This window comes from Pan paniscus, chromosome 14 (genome assembly GCF_029289425.2).
Source record: "Pan paniscus chromosome 14, NHGRI_mPanPan1-v2.0_pri, whole genome shotgun sequence".
NCBI classification, from domain to species: Eukaryota; Metazoa; Chordata; class Mammalia; order Primates; family Hominidae; genus Pan; species Pan paniscus.
In genome coordinates this window covers 54,140,114-54,160,041 of record NC_073263.2, presented here as the reverse complement: position 1 = coordinate 54,160,041, position 19,928 = coordinate 54,140,114, and the positions used below count along the sequence as shown (strand labels likewise).

The 19,928-nt window shown below is 45.2% G+C and overlaps 1 long non-coding RNA gene across 1 annotated transcript in view; it reads right to left on the bottom strand.

Annotated features, from left to right (window-relative positions):
- Positions 1-19,928, bottom strand: part of LOC129393643 (uncharacterized) — a 74,227-nt gene that overhangs the window by 33,145 nt on the left and 21,154 nt on the right. The gene's annotated exons all lie outside the window — the stretch shown is intronic.

Here is a 19,928-nt window from a genome sequence, read left to right as displayed (position 1 = left end):
TGACAAATGAATAAAATTTAAATTTGCTATTCATGCCTAGATTTACTATCTGTAGCTTCTCCCTAATGATATGAAACTCTTAGACACTAACAGCATTTCCATCCCACCATTCTCTCCAATGACATAGTAATTCAGAAGTTTAGTTCCAGACTACTGTGGAACTAAATTTGTACTATGCATCATGTTTATTTAGATTAATCACAACTTTTGCTGATGACTTTGCTCAACATTATTTTGCATATTCCATAGTCTTACATCTTGAATCCATTTTTTCTTGTTGCTACAATTCATTCCCAAGAAATTCTTTCAGAAAACTTCTGTGAATGGAACACTTTCTGAGTCATTACACATTCTAAATATCTCTTTATTTTGCCCTCGCACTAGAATAATAGTGAATGGATATAGAATTCTAGGTTCAAAGTTCACACAGAACTTTGAAGAATTCTCTGTGTTATCTTCTTTTGTTCCGTGTGGCTGACGAGAAGTCTTGATGCCAATCTGATTTTCATTTCTTTGCAGGTGCATACTACAGAAACAACTCAACTGCCTTCAGCAAAGTATGGAATTTGGTGACTTATCCCTGGAAAGTCCAGAGGTGGAGCTGGCCTCAAGTATGGCTGAGTAGTTCAAATGGTGCCACTGGGGTTTTCTTCCATGTCTTGTGACTCTGTTTGTCTGTATTTCTTTCTGTATGTTTGGCTCATTCTGTACTACTGCAACAAGCTTCCTCTGCAAGAAAGACAACTACATGCAGCTGTAGCCAACATTCCTGTGGCCACATAACCCCAAAGGAAAGAGACCAACTTCCCCATTAACACATGAAAATCCTGGGGAGGGCTTGGAGTGAGCCCTTTTTGGTGCCATGCCCATTCTGAGCTAATCACTGTAACCAGAAAGTGGGATTCTCTGATTAGTCATGTGTGGGTTCTGGGCTTCTCCCTGTGGCCTGGGTTGGGGTGGTCCTGAAATTCATAGTCCCATCTGAATGACATATAGAGAGAAAGAAAAGAAGGAGAAGGGAGGAAGGGAGGGAGGACGGCAGGACAGACATTCTTACTGGAAGAAAGGAGAGAAAAAAGCAAACAAGAAAGCTATAACTGTAACTACTATTGTCCACTATAGTAAATGGAATTTCTTTTGCTCTCTGGAAACATTTCAAATTTTCTTTTCACTGGTATTTTCTGGTGTGGATGTTTTTATATTAGTTCCATTAGCTTTCAATGGCTCATTTTTTTTTAATTCTTTTAGTATTTATTGATCATTCTTGGGTGTTTCTCGGAGAGGGGGATTTGGCAGGGTCATAGGACAATAGTGGAGTGAAGGTCAGCAGATAAACATGTGAACAAAGGTCTCTGGTTTTCCTAGGCAGAGGGCCCTGCCGCCTTCCACAGTGTTTGTGTCCCTGGGTACTTGAGATTAGGGAGTGGTGATGACTCTTAAAGAGTATGCTGCCTTCAAGCATCTGTTTAACAAAGCACATCTTGCACCGCCCTTAATCCATTTAACCCTTAGTGGACACAGCACATGTTTCAGAGAGCACGGGGTTGGGGGTAAGGTTATAGATTAACAGCATCCCAAGGCAGAAGAATTTTTCTTAGTACAGAACAAAATGGAGTCTCCTATGTCTACTTCTTTCTACACAGACACAGTAACAATCTGATCTCTCTTTCTTTTCCCCACATTTCCCCCTTTTCTATTCGACAAAAGCACCATCATCATCATGGCCCGTTCTCAATGAGCTGTTGGGTACACCTCCCAGACGGGGTGGCGGCCCGGCAGAGGGGCTCCTCACTTCCCAGACAGAGCGGCTGGGAAGAGGCGCCCCCCACCTCCCAGACGGGGTGGCGGCCGGGCAGGGCCTGCCCCCCACCTCCCGGACGGGGCGGCTGGCCGGGCGGGGGCTGCCCCCCACCTCCCAGATGGGGCGGCTGCCGGGCGGAGGGGCTCCTCACTTCCCAGATGGGGCGGCTGCCAGGCGGAGGGGCTCCTCACTTCTCAGATGGGGCGGCCAGTCAGAGACGCTCCTCATCTCCCAGATGGGGTGGCGGTGGGGCAGAGACACTCCTCAGTTCCCAGATGGGGTCACGGCTGGGCAGAGGCGCTCTTCACATCTCAGATGGGGCGGCGGGGCAGAGGCGCTCCCCACATCCCAGACGATGGGTGGCCGGGCAGAGACGCTCCTCACTTCCTACACGGGATGACGGCCAGGAAGAGGCACTCCTCACTTCCCAGGCTGGGCGGCCAGGCAAAGGGGCTCCTGACATCCCAGACGATGGGCAGCCAGGCAGAGACGCTCCTCACTTCCTAGATGGGGTGGCGGCCGGGCAGAGGCTGCAATCTCGGCACTTTGGGAGGCCAAGGCAGGCGGCTGGGAGGTGGAGGTTGTAGCGAGCCGAGATCACGCCACTGCACTCCAGCCTGGGCAACATTGAGTACTGAGTGAGCGAGACTCCATCTGCAATCCCGGCACCTTGGGAGGCCGAGGCTGGAAGATCACTTGTGGTCAGGAGCTGGAGACCAGCCTGGCCAACACGGCGAAACCCCATCTCTACGAAAACCAGTCAGGTGTGGCGGCGGGCGCCTGCAATCCCAGGCACTGGGCAGGCTGAGGCAGGAGAATCAGGCAGGGAGGTTGCAGTGAGTCGAGGTGGCGGCAGTACAGTCCAGCCTTCGCTTGGCATCAGAGGGAGACCGTGCAAAGGGGAGAGGGAGACCGTGCAAAGGGGAGGGGGAGGGAGAGGGGGAGAGGGAGAGGGAGCCAATGGCTCCTTTTAAATAAATGATTCTTGTCTCTCTTTAGCTTGAAGAAATATTTCCTCCATTATCTCCTTCCTGCCTCTGACTCTGTTCTCTGACTCTGGAATTCCTGTTCAATTGGTGTTTTGGGCCTTCCTGGACTGATCCTTTTTGTATTAACATTTCCTATATTTTTCATCTCCTTGTAGTTTTGCTCTACATTCTTTTTTTTCTAAGATAATTTATTATTGAATAAAGAAGTCACAAAGCAAAATGGAGTGGGACAGATGTCAAAGATAAATTGAAAACATAGTTTCTGTCAAATGTTATTATGGATTTCCTAAGTTTAGAAACAGGAGAAGTGCCAAATGAAAGTACTTGTTCAAATTAAGTCTTTTTAAAAGGTCTGTGATTTGAAAGGAAAATAACTTTTCACTAAAAATATTCTTATTACATGAAAGCCATAATTTAAGAGACTGAGAAAAAAGCTTTTTAATTAACAAATAAACTGCATCTCCCAGATACACTTAGGAATATTTGTTTTTAATCAGTCGGTCTTAAAATCACTGCTTCCACATGACAAACTAACATGAATCGACTATGGGTTGACATCATCTGATCCACACTGAAGTTTTCCATTTTTTGTCACACACTTCCTTTCCTGCAGCTTTCAGCAAAGCAGGTTTGGAGGGAAAGAGGATTAGAAAGAACTACAATTGGTTCCCCAGTGAATAACTCCTCTCAAAGTGCTAGGATTTCAGGCGTGAGCCACCATGCCTGGACTATTTCTCTCCTCTTTCTATCTTTTATGAAGTCTGAAATTTCCTCGAGGGCACCTTGGTTATTTCCCTCCTAAGCCCTCCAGTCACTTCAGAGGCCCTCTCCTGCTGGACTGTTTCCTCTCCTGTGTGTTTTACCAGCCTCACTGTTTGGCCAGAGGTTTAGTAAGAGTTGCAACTTGCCTTTCTAGTCTGAACGCAGCTCTCGTTAATTTCCTAACAGCTGCCCCAGGACTCTCTTCTTTACTGCATATGCTGAAGTTGAGCTCAGAGTTTCTCTCCTTCTACTCTTACTTCACAGTAGTCTTCTTCTAGGTGGGTTTTGTACGAAGGTTTTCTTAGCTCCTTCCAATCTCATTCATTTGAGGAATTTTTCTCAATTTCTGATTTTTAATCTCCTTTTACTGCATTGAGGAAATTGGAGAGAAGAAAGCTGTGTTCCAAAGCATGCATAAATTTATTTTATATATTGAACTCCCCAAGGAGCACTACAAAGGCATCGGTTTGCTAGAATTTAATTTACATATAAGAGTGATGTGAACAAAATTTTTTATTTTTATTATCATTATTTTTTTGAGACAGAGTCTCGCTGTGTTGCCCAGGATGGAGTGCAGTGGTGTGATCCCGGGTCACTGCAAGCTCTGCCTCCCAGGTTCACACCATTCTCCTGCCTCAGCCTCCTGAGTAGCTGGGACCACAGGTGCTCACCACCACGCCCGGCTTTTTTTTTTTTTTTTTTTTTTTTTTTTTTTTTTTTTTGTATTTTTAGTAGAGACAGGGTTTCACCGTGTTAGCCAGGATGGTCTGGATCTCCTGACCTCCTGATCCACCTGCCTCCGCCTCCCAAAGTGCTGGGATTACAGGCCTGAGCCACCACGCCTGGCGGAGATACTTTTTTTTTTAAGTACATCCTCCCCACTACTTTTTCATAATGGGTCTCTTTAAGAGGTGACAGCGTGCTGGCAGCCCTTGCAGCCCTCACTCGCTCTGGGCGCCTCCTCGGCCTTGGTGCCCACTCTGGCCGTGCTTGAGGATCCCTTTAGCCCACCGCTGCACTGTGGGAGCCCCTTTCTGGGCTGGCCAAGGCCAGAGCCGGCTCCCTCAGCTTGCCGGGAAATGTGGAGGGAGAGGCTCGGGCGGGAACCGGGGCTGCCCGCAGCGCTTGCGGGCCAGCGCGAGTTCTGGGTGGGCGTGGGCTTGGCGGCCCCGCCCTCAGAGCCACGGCCGGCCCACAAGCCCTGGGCAGTGAGAGGCTTAGTACCTTGGCCACCAGCTGCTGTGCTCAATTTCTCGCTGGGCCTTAGCTGCCTCCCTGCGGGGCAGGGCTTAGGACCTGCGGCCTGCCATGCCTGAGCCTGCCCCCCCACCCCCGCCGCCTGCTCCTGGGCGGCCCGAGCCTCCCGGAGAAGCTCCGCTACCTGCTCCACAGCACCCAGTCCCATCCACCACCCAAGAGCTGAGGAGTGCAGGCGCATGGCGCGGAACTGGCAGGTAGCTCCACCTGCCGCCTGGTGCGGGATCCACTGGGTGAAGCCAACTGGGGTCCCGAGTGTGGTGGGGACTTGGAGAGTCTTTATGTCTAGCTAAGGGATTGTAAATACACCAATCAGCACTCTGTATCTAGCTCAAGGTTTGTAAACACACCAATCAGCACCCTGTGTCTAGCTCAGGGTTTGTGAATGCACCAATCAGCACTCTGTATCTAGTTAATCTCGTGGGGACTTGAAGAAACTTTATGTCTAGCTAAGGGATTGCGAATGCACCAATTGGCACTCTGTATCTGGCTCAAGGTTTGTAAATGCACCAATCAGCACTGTATGTCTAGCTCAGGGTTTGTAAATACACCAATGGACACTCTGTATCTAGCTAATCTAGTGGGGACTTGGAGAACTTTTGTGTCTAGCTCAGGTATTGTAAAGGCACCAGTCAGCACCCTGTCAAAATGGACGAATCAGCTCTCTGTAAAACAGACCAATCGGCTCTCTGTAAAATGGACCAATCAGCAGGATGTGGGTGGGGCCAGATAAGAGAGTAAAAGCAGGCTGCCCGACCTAGCAGTGGCAACCAGCTGGGGTCCGTTTCCACCCTGTGGAATCTTTGTTCTTTCGCTTTTTGCAATAAATCTTGCTGCTGCCCGCTGTGTGGGTCCACACTGCCTTTATGATCTGTAACACTCATTGCAAAGGTCTGCAGCTTCACTCTTGAAGCCACTGAGATCACGGACCCACGGGGAGAAATGAACAACTCCAGACACGCTGCCTTAAGAGCTGTAACACTCACTGTGAAGGTCTGCAGCTTCACTCCTGAGCCAGCGAGACCACCAACCCACCAAAAGGAAGAAACTCTGAACACATCTAAACATCAGAAGGAACAAACTCCAGACACACCGCCTTTAAGAACTGTAACACTCACCGCAAGGGTTCTCGACTTCATTCTTGAAGTCAGTGAGACCAAGAACCCACCAATTCTGGACACACTTTCATACTCTAGGAAGAAGTCAACTCCCTGGAACAGTGGCTCCTGTAACTGCATCTAAAATAGGTTCCCTCCTTTCCCACCCATATTTTCTAATTCAATATTCTGTTTCCTCGCTTAACACAACTTGTAATTATTTTGTTTACTGTTGGGTATTTTTGTTTGTTTTTGTTTTTTATCTGTCTTCCCGACTAAATTGTAGGCTCCAGGAGAGAAACATTTCTTACATCAGCTTCTATTTGTTAAACTTACTTAAACCAGTGTTATTAAGAAGTAGACTGGGCACGGTGGTGGCTCATGCCTATAATCTCAGGAGTTTGGGAGGCTGAGGTAGGTGGCTCATTTGAGTCCAGGGCAACATGGCAAAGACTCGCCTTTACAAAAAATACAAAAAAATGATCTGGGCATGGTCACACGAACCTGAGCGCTTGGAGTCCTAGCTACTCAAGAGGCTGAGATGGGAGGATCTCTTGAGCCCAAGAGGCAGAGGTTGCAGGGAGCCAAGATTGCACCACTGCATTCCAGCCTGGGTGACAGACAAAGCGAGACTCTGTCTCAAAAATGAAAATAAAAAAGGTAAAGTAATTTTCCCCAAGCCAACAGTGAAATATTCAAGGTTAGGAAAAGAAGGGATATGTAAAAGCAAACAACCTGGAAAATCCTCACACTGTATATCATTTCATAAACAATCAAAAGTTAAATGTTGAACCAGAGATCTCACTTCTGTGTTCTCTACACATTCTCTTCTCAAGAAACGGCTTTCCCAGCCTTCTGCTGAAACCTCTGGCCAAAGATAATTGATCTAAAAGAGGCCACCTGATTGGACCAATTTGGTCAAATAACCATCTTTAGAATAATCCTATTGGTCAATCAGAATTGCTTATTGGGGGAATTTGGCTTGGGGATTCTGGGATTCTCTGAAGATCAGGGAAGAGGCAGAAATGCTTGGTGCATGTGTGACTTAAGAAAACCACTCAGCCGAGAAGAGAAAAATAAGCTGACAGAGGGAAGCAGGACCCTGAGGCCTCTTGGTGGCTTTCAGTTCAGGAACTGAGCCCCATTCAGCCCCATGGGAGCCCCACTGTTGTCTCTGCCCCTGGACTCTGTGAGACAAATTTTCCTTTTTGCCTAAACCAACTTGAGCAAATTGTGGCCAAACAGCCCCTGATGAAGGCAAGTGTAAATTGTTATTTCTCACCTCTTCGTGTGTGTGTTGTGTGTGTGTGTGTACTGAGGGAGGGACTATTTGACCTTATTCCAAAGGCCTTCCCCTTGGTATATGGAGATGATAAATTCTTTCTTACAATTAGGTTCTGTGTTACACACCAGCAGCATAAGCCATGGGGTATCATTTCTGAGACACCCCAAAAGCCCTTTGCGTTCTCTAAACTCCTCCTACTCTTAAAATTGTACCATTTCCATTTAATACTTGGGCTTAAATCTTGTCTTTCTGAAACACTGTTTCCTGGTAAACAGGTTCCTTATAAGCAGAGACTGGCCCTCTTCATATTTGAGTTCTCACTGCACATAGACTGGTATAAGAGTGGAACCTCGCAGGAACTCCAGTTGGAATAAATGAATCAAATGGGAAAATATGGTGAGGACGGAAAGTCGTGGGTGCCACACTCAGACGTCCTCAACTTCACCATTTTGGGCTCAACTAATTTCAATCCTAGGTGAGTTGTAAGATGTGACAGTTACAAAGAATTGAAAATTCCTGAACTGGGTGACAGACTTTACATCTGTCTTTGCAGTTTCCATTTACTTTTACAAGCATTAATGCCACCTGGCCAGATTCATTTAAATGAAGAGGAGCAGAAACGTTTATGTGCACAAGGGAATGGAAAGGCATAGAGGGGGAAGAAAAGAAAAAGAAAATTGCCGGGCAGAAAGGTGGAGTCATCTCAATGTCTCCCTCCTGCTTTCTCTCTTCACCACCCTTGCTCTATTTCATAAGTTTTATTGCCATCTTGACATTATCTAAATTATGATTTGAAATTCATTCAAGCAGACTAACTCGTGGTTATATTTGTAAAATTTGAAAAAACAAATTTAATTTCTTTCTTCAGGAAAAAACGAGTCTGATAAATACAACTAAGGGACTGTTCATGTGCACCCAGTGACTGGAACAAGCAGATGCATGTTTTTAATATCCATTCTCATAAAAGCCTGGAGGTTAGCCTCTCAACAGCACCCTGCAGGATTCCACACCATCTTTTCAAAGCACTTCACTAATGAGCTGCCATCATTTGTGCAAACAGCCTTGTGAGAAGGAGGAGGTTGTAGCTGTTCCATTTACAAATGAGAAGAGTGAGGTTTGAGGGAAGTAGACGAGTTTTCCCTACTGTGCAGTAAACCCAGATAGGGCTTTAAGCTCTGAGCTCCCTGCACTTGATCCCATGAGCTAGGTTACTATTTGAAATGAGACTCCTTCAGACAACGAATTCTTAGATTCTGATGTCACTAAAATGGGGTAGAATGAAGAGAGAAATTCCACAAATGGAGACAGACTTAAAGCATATGATATACAACATCCATGGACTTACATCCAAGGCAAATATACAATTTTTTTTTCACATGGCTCATGGACAAAGGCTTTAAGAAAAATAATAGCAGTCTCAGGAATCATGTTCTTCCTAACAAGCATGAGTGGCACACTATTCTATGTGGATGTAGGCCCAAGGAGTATTTCTGTATGCTATTCTGGGTCCAGCACAGGATATGAGTTTAATTGGAACTGTTTTAATTCACATCTGGAATTTTCCAAAGAATAGCTCATTGACTAATTGGCCCCTTGAGTTAACAAATGGTTGCTATTTTGATGACTGAGTTTTTTAAATCTGTAACAACTTTTTTTACTCCGTTCAGTTCAACATACATTTATTGGGCAAGCAACAATGCTGGATATTGGGCAAGGCAAGGAAGGATAGAGAAGTTGGGGAACAAAGGTAAATAATATGCAGTCTGTTGCCTCCAGAAACATAAAGCCTATTTGCATAAATAACTGATTTAACTATAAGGCAAATGGAATTTGATACTATAAAGGAGGCAAAGATATGGGAAGGCAGAGGAAGAAATAATGAGTGTTATAAAAGGTAATCAAAAGGGGCAAGAGGCAGGGAATTACAAGGCTTCATGAAGGAGGCAGCCTCTGAGCTAGGCCATGTAGAATGCATACAATGTCAATAGGTGAAGGAGAAAAGAGAATTCTAGGCAGAGGGAACAGGACAGAAAAGACACAGATGGAAGTAGAAAGGCTATGAGTGACTAAGTTGGAAGTGTAGGTTGAGGTCAGGTTGTGAAGGACCTTGAATTGAGTTCTGCAGGCAGTAAGGAGTCACCAAAGATTTTTGAGTAAGGAAGCCAAGTGCTCCCCTGCCAGCCTGAAACAACTGGGTTACTTCTAAGAAGCAATGAACTATTAGCTGATGTAAATCATGCTATTTGGGGGCCTCTTTGCTGCATCAGCTTAGCCTTACCCTAACCAATAAAAAGGCCCTCATTTTACAAATGAGGAACCTGAAGCTTAGAGGAGACAAGTGACTTAACCAGCATCATGTTACCATAACTCTACCATGTAGAACCAGGGCCAGACAGGAAATCTGGGCCTACATATTCTATAGCCCCAAAAGATGTGATGATGGTGGCGGTGGTGGCAGTGGTAATGGTAATATGATGGTGATGATGGAGATTTTTTGTTTTCGATAAACTGGTATTTCAAGGTTTTGTTTTTATACCTCTTCTTTACATTTTTCTATTTTTTAATGTAAAAGCATGGAACAGATTCACCATATAATCATTTTAATCAATTTTCTGCGGTGATAACTTCCCTGCAACTTAATTGGCAAAGTTGTTTCCCAAACTAACAGTACTACGGCATCATCTAAAAGTCACCTCAAAGAGACAGAACAATTCATTAAAAACCACTAATGTCTGCAGGGTTTAAAGATGTTAAGTGTTCATTTGGAGAATGAGAAATCAACGCACATTGACTTTTGCCATCCGGGTTTGTCACGCTCTGTGTCCATGGGATGACTCACATTGCTAAAGCCCAAGTTTAATTAACATGCTTATTCTGTGCCGCTACTTCCATTCTAACAAATTAAATGTTTAAACAGCCAGTGCAAACATTTAGATCTGAGTCAAAATTGTTTGCACTCTGCCAGTTTAGGCATTTAATTTATTATAATCCTTTCCATAATACATACTTTGAAAGTCATTCTTTTGCACTGAAAAATATTGTTAGTATTTCAGCTGATGCTATTGAATCTGAGACTATCAGAATGTGATGTGAGAACTAAATTGGACTGCAAATAAGGCCAATAAATGAGATAATAAATGAATCCTCATCTATCCTAACTTCCTCAATTGACCAAGTGATAATAATGACAGGTGCCAACTCAGGCCTGACTTTTGTCCCATAATCTCTGCTCTTGTGGAGAGATGCTACAAGATGAGACAAGGATCTTGCAAAGCTCGTAAACATTTCTTCTTAAGAGCCTTTCCTGGATTCTGACCTCTTCCTCCCTGCAGATGTTTTTTCAACATACAGAATTTTGCTAGCTTTCAACAACTTCCCCTTCCCTGGGCTAAAGAAACTGAAAATGCAATGGAAGAGAAATTATAACAAAAGCTTCATTGACGCAATGCTGACTGCACTGATAAAGATCTCAGGCAAGCAGCCAAAGAAGCTAGACAGAGAGAGGTTCCCAAGGAATGACCCTGTTTGGCCCCAGGTGACCACAAGGTGGCAGTGAAGGTCTTCTTCACCCTCCCCATTGGCACCACCCTCCCAGGCCCCGACCCCCAGGCACTGTGCCTCTTCCCCACTGTCTCCCAGGGAAACAAATGGATACACCCAGATCTAAAAAGCTGACACTTTTACATTTTTAATAAAGATAACTTGTGTTTTATTGTGAATAACATGGAAACTGGAAAATGATTGAAAATTTCCCCCAGTAGCCCTTGCTTGAAGAAAATGGAGCATGGCGTTGGAACCAAGAGGAAAATATTGTAGAGTAATAGATGCTGGTCATGCAAACTCATTAGATCTCAGCTTCCTCATCTACAGAATGAGAGGTTAGGTTCCTCTCATCCCTGAGGTTTCTTCCAGTACCCTTCCAGAGACAATAGCATGGATCAAACTCATCAACCAAGGGAGAGGGGTCAGTTTCAGGAGACACCAATTGGTTTGTTACTGTGTGCTAATCAAGGTCACGTGCCACTGAAAACCTGAATGCATTCACTCTCTGGTTCTTCAGGCTTCCATCTCCTGCTCAGAAATATTCAAGGTCTTCCACAAAACATTCCAGATGGTTTTTACTTTGAGATTGAATTATATAGAGTCAAGCTTGGTCAGATTTTATAATGAAGCTATATCTACCCAAAAATTGGCTGGTGAAGGAAAGGAGGAAGTCGTTGAATCTAGCCAATTTGTTGTTTCTGAAAGCAATCAACTCAGATCAATCCAGCTTTGTTTGTTTTTCCAAATAATGTAGGTCATTTAGACACACGATAGGGCTTTCTCCTAGAGCCACCTCAAGGAACTACCCATTCAAAAGGGCTTTGCTAAATGAGAATGGATGCCTGCACCTCAACACATGCTCACTATTTAAATGCCAGGAGGGTTAACTGAGAAGTAACAGACAAAAGTCTTCCCACTGAATATCTATGCTGAGGCATTTTTAAATGTTTTTAATGTCTAAGGGTTGTAATTAAGTGAGGCATTAATTAGCTTTTCTAAACCACTTTTTAAAAAGTTAATCATAATTAGCATTAATTAAATACTATGTTCCAGACAATGAGTTAAGCACATTATATGTATTACCTCATCAATTCTTATTCCAACCCTATAAAGAAGGAACTGATACTTCCCCAATTTTATAGATGCAGAAACTGAGGTTTCAGGAGATGAGGTCACCTACCCAGGTTCACACGGCTGAAAACCAGGTATGCATGCCTGATTGCAAAGTCCCAGCTCTCTCTTTTTTTTTTTTCAGACAGAGTTTCACTCTGTCGCCCAGGCTGGAGTGTGGTGGCAGGATCTCGGCTCACTGAAAGCTCCACCTCCCAGGTTCACGCCATTCTCCTGCCTCAGCCTCCTGAGTAGCTGGGACTATAGGTGCCCGCCACCATGCCTGGCTAATTTTTTTTTTTTTTTTTTTTTTTTTTTTTTTTGTATTTTTAGTAGAGACAGGGTTTCACCGTGTAAGCCAGGATGGTCTCGATCTCCTGACCTCGTGATCCACCCGCCTCGGCTTCCCAAAGTGCTGGGATTACAGGCACGAGCCACCACACCTGGCCACAAAGGACCCAGCTCTTGAAGGAAGTTTATCCAGCCCCAATTCCGTTTTTCATCTCTTCATAATCCCCGAGGATGTTTGTTTTTTTGTTTTTTTTTTTTTGAGATGGAGTCTTGCTCTGTTGCCCAGGCTGGAGTGCAATGGGGCAATCTCAGCTCACTGCAACCTCCACCTCCCGGATTCAAGTGATTCTCCTGCCTCAGCCTCCCGAGTAGTTGGGATTACAGGCACCCACCACCACGCCCAGCTAATTTTTGTATTTTTAGTAGAGATGGGATTTCGCCATATTGGTCAGGCTGGTCTCAAACTCCTGAACCCAGGTGATCCACCCGCATCAGCCTCCCAAAGTGCTGGGATTACAGGCATGAGCCACCACGCCCGGCTGATTCCTCTTTTTTACTGGCACCTGTGTCAGTATTACACATTTATAAGTATTTTAATATTTATAAAATGAGACCAACTCATCAAAAATTTGCAGAGGAAATCCCCAACTCCTTATAGTGGAAAGAATACCAGGGTCGCTTAGGGTTGCTCTCCATCTCTGTACCATTTACAAATAAATGCTGCTGGTCCCAGGCTCTGCATCAAATTTACCACCTAAGGAGATTCCACACTCTCAAGGAATCCACCACAGTGGCCTCAGCTATCTTTGAACTGCCTTTCCTCTTGTCTTAATGCTCAATGAACACAGAGAACAGCCAACTTTTCCTTCTGATTCTGAACTTGAGGACGATCAAGAAAACACACGATTTTTTTTTTTTTTTGAGACAGGGTCTTGCTCTATCTCCCAGACTGGAGTGCAGTGGCACAATCTCGGCTTACTGCAACCTCCGCCTCCTGGGTTCAAGAGATTCTGCTGCCTCAGCCTCCTGAGTACAGGGATTACAGGCGCACGCCACCATGCCTGGCTAATTTTTGTATTTTAGTAGAGACAGGGTTTCACCATGTTGGTCAGGCTGGTCTCAAACTCCTGACCTCATGATCCACCCACCTCAGCCTCCCAAAGTGCTAGGATTACAGGCATGAGCCACCACACCCAACCGAAAACACACAATTCTTAAGCAAGATATGACTTCAAGAGGTCCTCCAATCCTGTCTTCTGCTTCCAGACAGGGACTGTATAACTAAAAACCAAAAAATCACCAAATATGAACAACCATCACTAACTTTTTTGGACATTCACGAGAGTGCAAAGGGTTCTACCTGTATCAGCTCATTTTACAGTGGGGGAGTTTGAGGCACAGAGAGGAGAAGTGATTTTCCCAAAGCCATATAACTAGGCAAGGGTACAGGTGGAATTAGAATCAACTGTCCCCTGAATTTTATTTGCTAAATCTCTATTCCTTCTCCCTGGCCTAGGTTGATGTGGGGAAGACAGGAGCAGGCACCTGGAATCGTAGAATCATGGGCAAAGCACCAAAATGGTAGTAAACACGGGTTCCTGAGCCACCTTTGCCTCTAGCTGGCTGGGTTTCTTTAGATGAGCTCCCCCCATGCCTGGGCTTCAGTTTCCTCACCCACAGATTTCCCTAAAGGCCTTTTTTTTTTTTTTTAACTCTAAACTTCTAGGATTTGGGTTCAACAAGGTTAGTTGGGAGAAAAGCAGGGCAGAAACGTAGCAAGTTGGGAAACCAGCGGACCAGCTGGTGGCCGCAGCTGTCCTGTTCATTCTGCTAGAATTCCGCACCAGCCAGTGACTTTTCCTCCCATTCTCCACATTATGCATTCACATCAGACCTCTGTTTTATCTTCAGCATGTTAGTATTACACATTTTTATTTTGCCAGTTATCTCTTCTATTAACCCGGGCACTCTGCAAAATGACTTGTCATTAATAACGTGAACTGGCTTTTTCAGTTTAGACAGAAAGGAAGATACAGAATTGAAGGAACCGTGTTATCTAATGCATTTTCAAAGAGATTTGTTTGGTGAGAGCACTTGTTAGAAATACCTAAGCAGAGAGCATCAAATCTTTGACAAAATATATATTCGAAATATTTCATAGAGGACTTTTAGGGATTAGAGTCTATCAGCATGCATTGCTTCAAATTTTCGGATGAAATTTTAGCAGCAACTATATTAGAATCTTGTAATCACATTCACGAATGCCAGCGCCCAGATCACAAATGCCATCCCTACTGGATATGGATTTGAGGGTATTTTTTTTTCAGGAAGGTATTGTTAGCTTTAGGGTCTAGTCTGCTTGCTTACCTTTTTAAAGACAAGCGCAGAATTTTAGAATTGGGAGAGTCCAGATAGATTATTCCCAATCCCCCTGTTCCATAGATTAGGAAACTGCACCCAAGTACAGGAATGTCCCAAGGTCATACACCACAATGCATAGCCAGGACTCAGACCAGCTGCTTGATTCCTAGTCCCTCACTTCCACCCTTATGCCAACTGTCATGTTCTGCAAAAGGACAGAACCAGAAACAAAGGAGCATCAGAAGACTATGTCATTAATCAAATGATCTCTGAGCCAGAGATGGATGTCCTACAGTGCTCAATCAGAGCTTCAGAAAAGAGTAAATAGATCCGATATAGGGAACCTCTGTAGACCATGGGGAGCAACTGGGGAGGGTTAAGCTAGTAACTAATGCCCCGGGAGCAGAGGCCAAGCCTGGTGATTGACTTGGGAGCAGAGATTTATGTGGAATATGCCTCATATAGAGATACTGACGGGACTTTGGCAGGTAATGCAATGGGGAAAGAATGGGCTGTGGGGTCATGGGAGCTTTGATTGTGAACCCCAGCTGTCTCTCACTGCCTATGACTTTGGACAGCTACCTTGCTTCATCTCTCTGAGCCTCAGTGACCCCATCTGCAAACTGAGACATTTTTGTGTGCTGTATAATGCTGTGAATGTGTAAATTTTAATACTGTGGCTTACATTTGTAAGTACATATTTATGATACAGTCATAACTGGCCAACAAACCACAGTTTGCATCCTTTCCAGGGACACAAGCAGCAAACTGACTCAGGGATGTAGGGCTTGGGCTTGAACTCCTACAACCAAAGTGGTCACAAATTATGCAGTGTGGGCATGGGTTCCCAGTCCCAACCTTTCCATTCCACCAACCCACTATTCTGCCTAATCTGCCTACATTTGTTTACATTGATTCAAACCCCATCAGAGCCAGGGAAGACACTGTTGTTATTGAAGGGGAGGCCCAGGACTGGCAGAGGGGATGCACTAAACAGCCCCTGTGGGTGTGGAGGAAAGGGCAGGCAGAGCAGTCTGCCCTGGGAAGGCTGGGAGGAACCTGCCATGGGTTTGGACAGGCAGGCAAAAGACAGCTGCCCTTTCTGAAGGCATGCACCCTCCAAGGCCTGCCAAAAGGTCAGCTTACCATAGAGGACCCGAAGTGAGCCCAGAGCCTTTTAGGAACACATCTGCTATTAATGTATAATGTAACTGGATCAACTCTGAAACCAAGAGGCTTTAACCGCAGAGCTTGTCTGGAGGGAGATAATGAGGAGGAAGAAAAGGCCAATGAAAACAGAAAGTCCAGATAAAAAGCCCAGAAACAGATTAGGTCATCCCAGGTTTACTGTCATGGAAGAACCATTTCTCCAAGAGTGAAAAACTTGCAGCCCAGTTGCTAAACAAACTAACCTGTGGATTGTTTTACCTTCCTGGCCTCAGTTAGCTCCTTAGATCTTGGTTTACCTCCCTGGGCCTAGGTTAACCTCCCTGAGTCTCTCTTGGTTATCTTTTGGCTCTAACACCAGAGATTTCCCAGATTCTAAGTGGTAAGAAACATACAAAAAGTAAACTAAATAACATGTTTCCTTGAAATATTAATCAATCATGCTTTCCTTTTTATGACTCGCTTTTGAATCAGTCAGAGGCATTCATGTGGCCTCAAGGAGAATTAGGAATGCTTTAGTGGGACTGCAAAGGGAAGAAAATAATTTTTTTGCTTTCAAAATAAGCCTTCAGAGCTCAAAGTGAAGCCCTGGGGGAAGCAGGGGAGAGTTTTCATTATAACCATGGATGGAAAGAAGAGAAGGGGTGTCTACCAGGTGACAGTTAAACTGGACTGGGATGGGAATCAAGACCCAGGATGGGATGGTGGATGGGGTTGAGAGGAGGACACTAGACCTGGTGAGCAGGGAGGACACCCCAGGGAAAGAAGGAGTTCTTATGATCAGGGACCAGAACCTGAAGTCTCATGACAGCCAAGTCATTCCTTTTTTGGCTTTTTTGTTTGTTTTTTTGTTTGTTTGTTTGTTTGTTTGTTTGTTTGAGACAGGGTCTTGCTCTGTCACCCAGGCTGGAGTGCAGTGGCGTGATCTCTGTTCATGGAAATCTCCAACTCCCAGGCTCAAGCTATCTTCCCACCTCAGCCTCCCAAGTAGCTAGGACTACAGGCGTGAGCCGCCATGCCCAGCTGATTTTTGTATTTTTGGTAGAGACGAGGTTTCACTATGTTGCCCAAGCTGGTCTTGAATTCCTGAGCTCAAGTGACCTGCTCGCCTCAGCCTCTCTAAGTGCCGGGATTATAGGCGTGAGCCACTGGAAGTCTCAAGATAGCCAAGTCATCCTTGACTCCTCTCACTCACACCCCACATACACTCCATCAGAAGAGCCTTTTCTGCCTACAGAATGCATCCAGAATCTAATCACTTCTTACCACTTCTGCTCCTACCACCCTGGTGCCAGCCACCAGCACCTCTCACCTGGTTTATTACACACCTCCCAGTGGGTCTCCATGTGCCTGTCCTACCCTCATCTCTTCTCAGCACCGCAGTTGGAGCTGTGTGCCATGTAAGTCAGATCCTGTGATTCCTCTGCTCCAATCCTCTGACAACTCCCCATCTCAAGCATCCTCAAAGCAAAGCCTCCCAGATCGCACCAGGATAGGGCTCCTGTGACCTCTGTCACCTCCCATCATCCTTACTGCTCCTTGAACATGCCTGACACTCTCCCACCGAGGGCCTCTGCATGAGCCCTCTCCTCCATGGATGCTCCAGCCATCCTCATGGCTGCCTTCCTCTCCTCCCCAATCCCTGCTTAAGCTCGCCTTTTCACCCTACTGCCAGCTGCCTCACAAACACCCCCGACTGGTCTTGCACAAATTGCCTTCTAAGATATTACATAAGAACTTATTGGCCAGGCGTGGTGGCTCACGCCTGTAATCCCAGCACTTTGGGAGGCCGAGACAGGCGGATCATGAGGTCAGGAGACCGAGACCACAGTGAAACCCCATCTCTACTAAAAATACAAAAAATTAGCTGGGCGCAGTGGTGGGCACCTGTAGTCCCAGCTACTCGGGAGGCTGAGGCAGGAGAATGGCGTGAACCGGGGAGGCGGAGCTTGCAGTGAGCTGAGATCGCGCCACTGCACTCCAGCCTGGGTGAGAGAGTGAGACTCCAACTCAAAAAAAAAAAAAAAAAAGAATTTATTATGTTTAACCCTCCTTGTCTATCTCCCCTACTGGAATATAAGCTCCATGAGGACAGATATCTTTGTTCTATTCACTGATGTAGCTCAAGTACCTAAAAGAGTGCCCAGAAGGTGGTCAATAAATATTTGTTGAAGGCCAGGCATGTTGGCTCACGCCTGTAATCCCAGCACTTTGGGAGGCTGAGGCGGGTGGATCACAAGGTCAGGAGTTTGAGACCAGCCTGGCCAACATGGTGAAACCCCGTCTCCACTAAAAATACAAAGATTAGCCAGGTGTGGTGGTGTCTGCCTGTAATCCCAGCTACTCGGGAGGCTGAGGCAGGAGAATCGCACGAACCCAGAAGGCGGGGGGTTACAGTGAGCCGAGATCGTGCCACTGCACTCCAGCCTGGGAGACAGGGTGGGACTCTGTCTCAAAAAAAACAAAACAAAACAAAAAATATGTTGATCGAATGAATGAATGAATGAAACCATCCCCACCCACTGAGCAATGTCTATGTGGTCCAGGCTGAATGGCCCAGCAGCCACTGTTGGGTGAGTCTTCAATCAACAGCTGCCTATGGACTTTCCAGCAATAGGAGGTCCACGTGGGCCCCAAGACTTTTCTGAGCCTCATCCAAACTTGCCCCATACAGATATTCCCCCTTTAACTGCTAAGGAGGCTGTAGTGGTGAGAAGGGAAACACTGCACAGTGGTGAAGCCCACCCCATGGCTAAAGATCTGATGGTGCTCTTTTGTTCTATTTTATGCAGCAAAATTTTATTCAATGTGGAAACTAGTAGTGCTCAGGCCTTGGAGAAATTTTGTAATGAGTCCATACCAGAATATGTAAATAACTCTTAGAAATCAATAAGAAAAATACAGAAAACCCAATAGAAAAATGGACAAATGACTTAGATCCTTCACAAAAGATGATCTCCAGACAATAAATACAGTAAATTGGTTAATTAATCATAAGAGAATTGCTAACAAAAACTACAATGCACCCATCAGAATGCCAAGAGGAAAACGGAGGAAATTTGTGTTGGCAAGGAAGCAGGACAACTGCAACTCTCAAACACAGCTGGTGGAAGTGTAGTCGTACAACCACTTTGGAAACCATTTGGCAGAATCCACTGAAGCTGAACATACTCATACCGTATGACCCAGCAATTCTACTCCTAGGTATACACCCAGCAGAAATGCATCTATATGCTCATTACAGATATGAACTTGAATGCTCACAGCAACACTATTTGTAAAGCATAAAGCTGGAAACTACCTAAATACTCATCAACAGTAGAACAAATAAATTATGCTTTATTCATGCAATGAAATTCTTTAAATGGCCTATATCTACACACAAATATATGAATGCCTCTTACAAAAGTCAGAGAGGAAAGAGTACATACTGTATGACTTCATTTGAGTAAATTACGAAACAGGTGAAATAATCTATGGTGCTAAAAGTCAGGATGGTTATTATCCTGGTGAGGGTAGCGACCATAGGGGTTTCTAGGGTGCTGGCAATGCTGTTTCTTGATTGGAATGCTGATTGCATAGGAGTGTTCATGAAAATTCATCCAGGTCGATATACATACTATGTGTACTTTTTGTGTAAGCATTATATTATACTTGGAATTTACTTTTTTTTTTTTTCCGAGACGGAGTCCTGCTCTGTCACCCAGGCTGGAGTGCAATGGTACAGTCTTGACTCACTGCAATCTCCGCCTCCCAGGTTCAAGCAATTCCCCTGCCTCAGCCTCCCGAGTAGCTGGAACTGCAGGCACATGCCACCATGCCTGGCTAATTTTTGTATTTTTAGTAGAGACAGGGTTTCTCCATGTTGGCCAGGCTGGTCTCAAACTCCTGACGTCGGGTGATCTGCCCTTGTTGGCCTCCAAAAGTGCCGGGATTACAGGCATTAGCCACTGCGCCCAGCCTCAAGGAATTACTTCCAATGAGGGAGACAGACACATGAGCCATTCCTCACGTTGTAAGGTGGAACGAAGTGGGTGAAAAGCAGAAATGGAAGCCATGTGCTATGAAGGCCAAGAGGGACAGAATTCACTCTGACTTGGAGATGCGGTTCACAAAGAAAGCTGGGCTTTGAGGAAAAAAGCGAATAAATTAATGGAGAAAAATCCAGGCAGAGCAAAGACCAGAAACACAATACCAAGCATGCCTCATTTGAGGGCTGAGAGAAAAGCTTAGAAGCCAGAACTTGAGGGAGCGGGGAGGGAGGG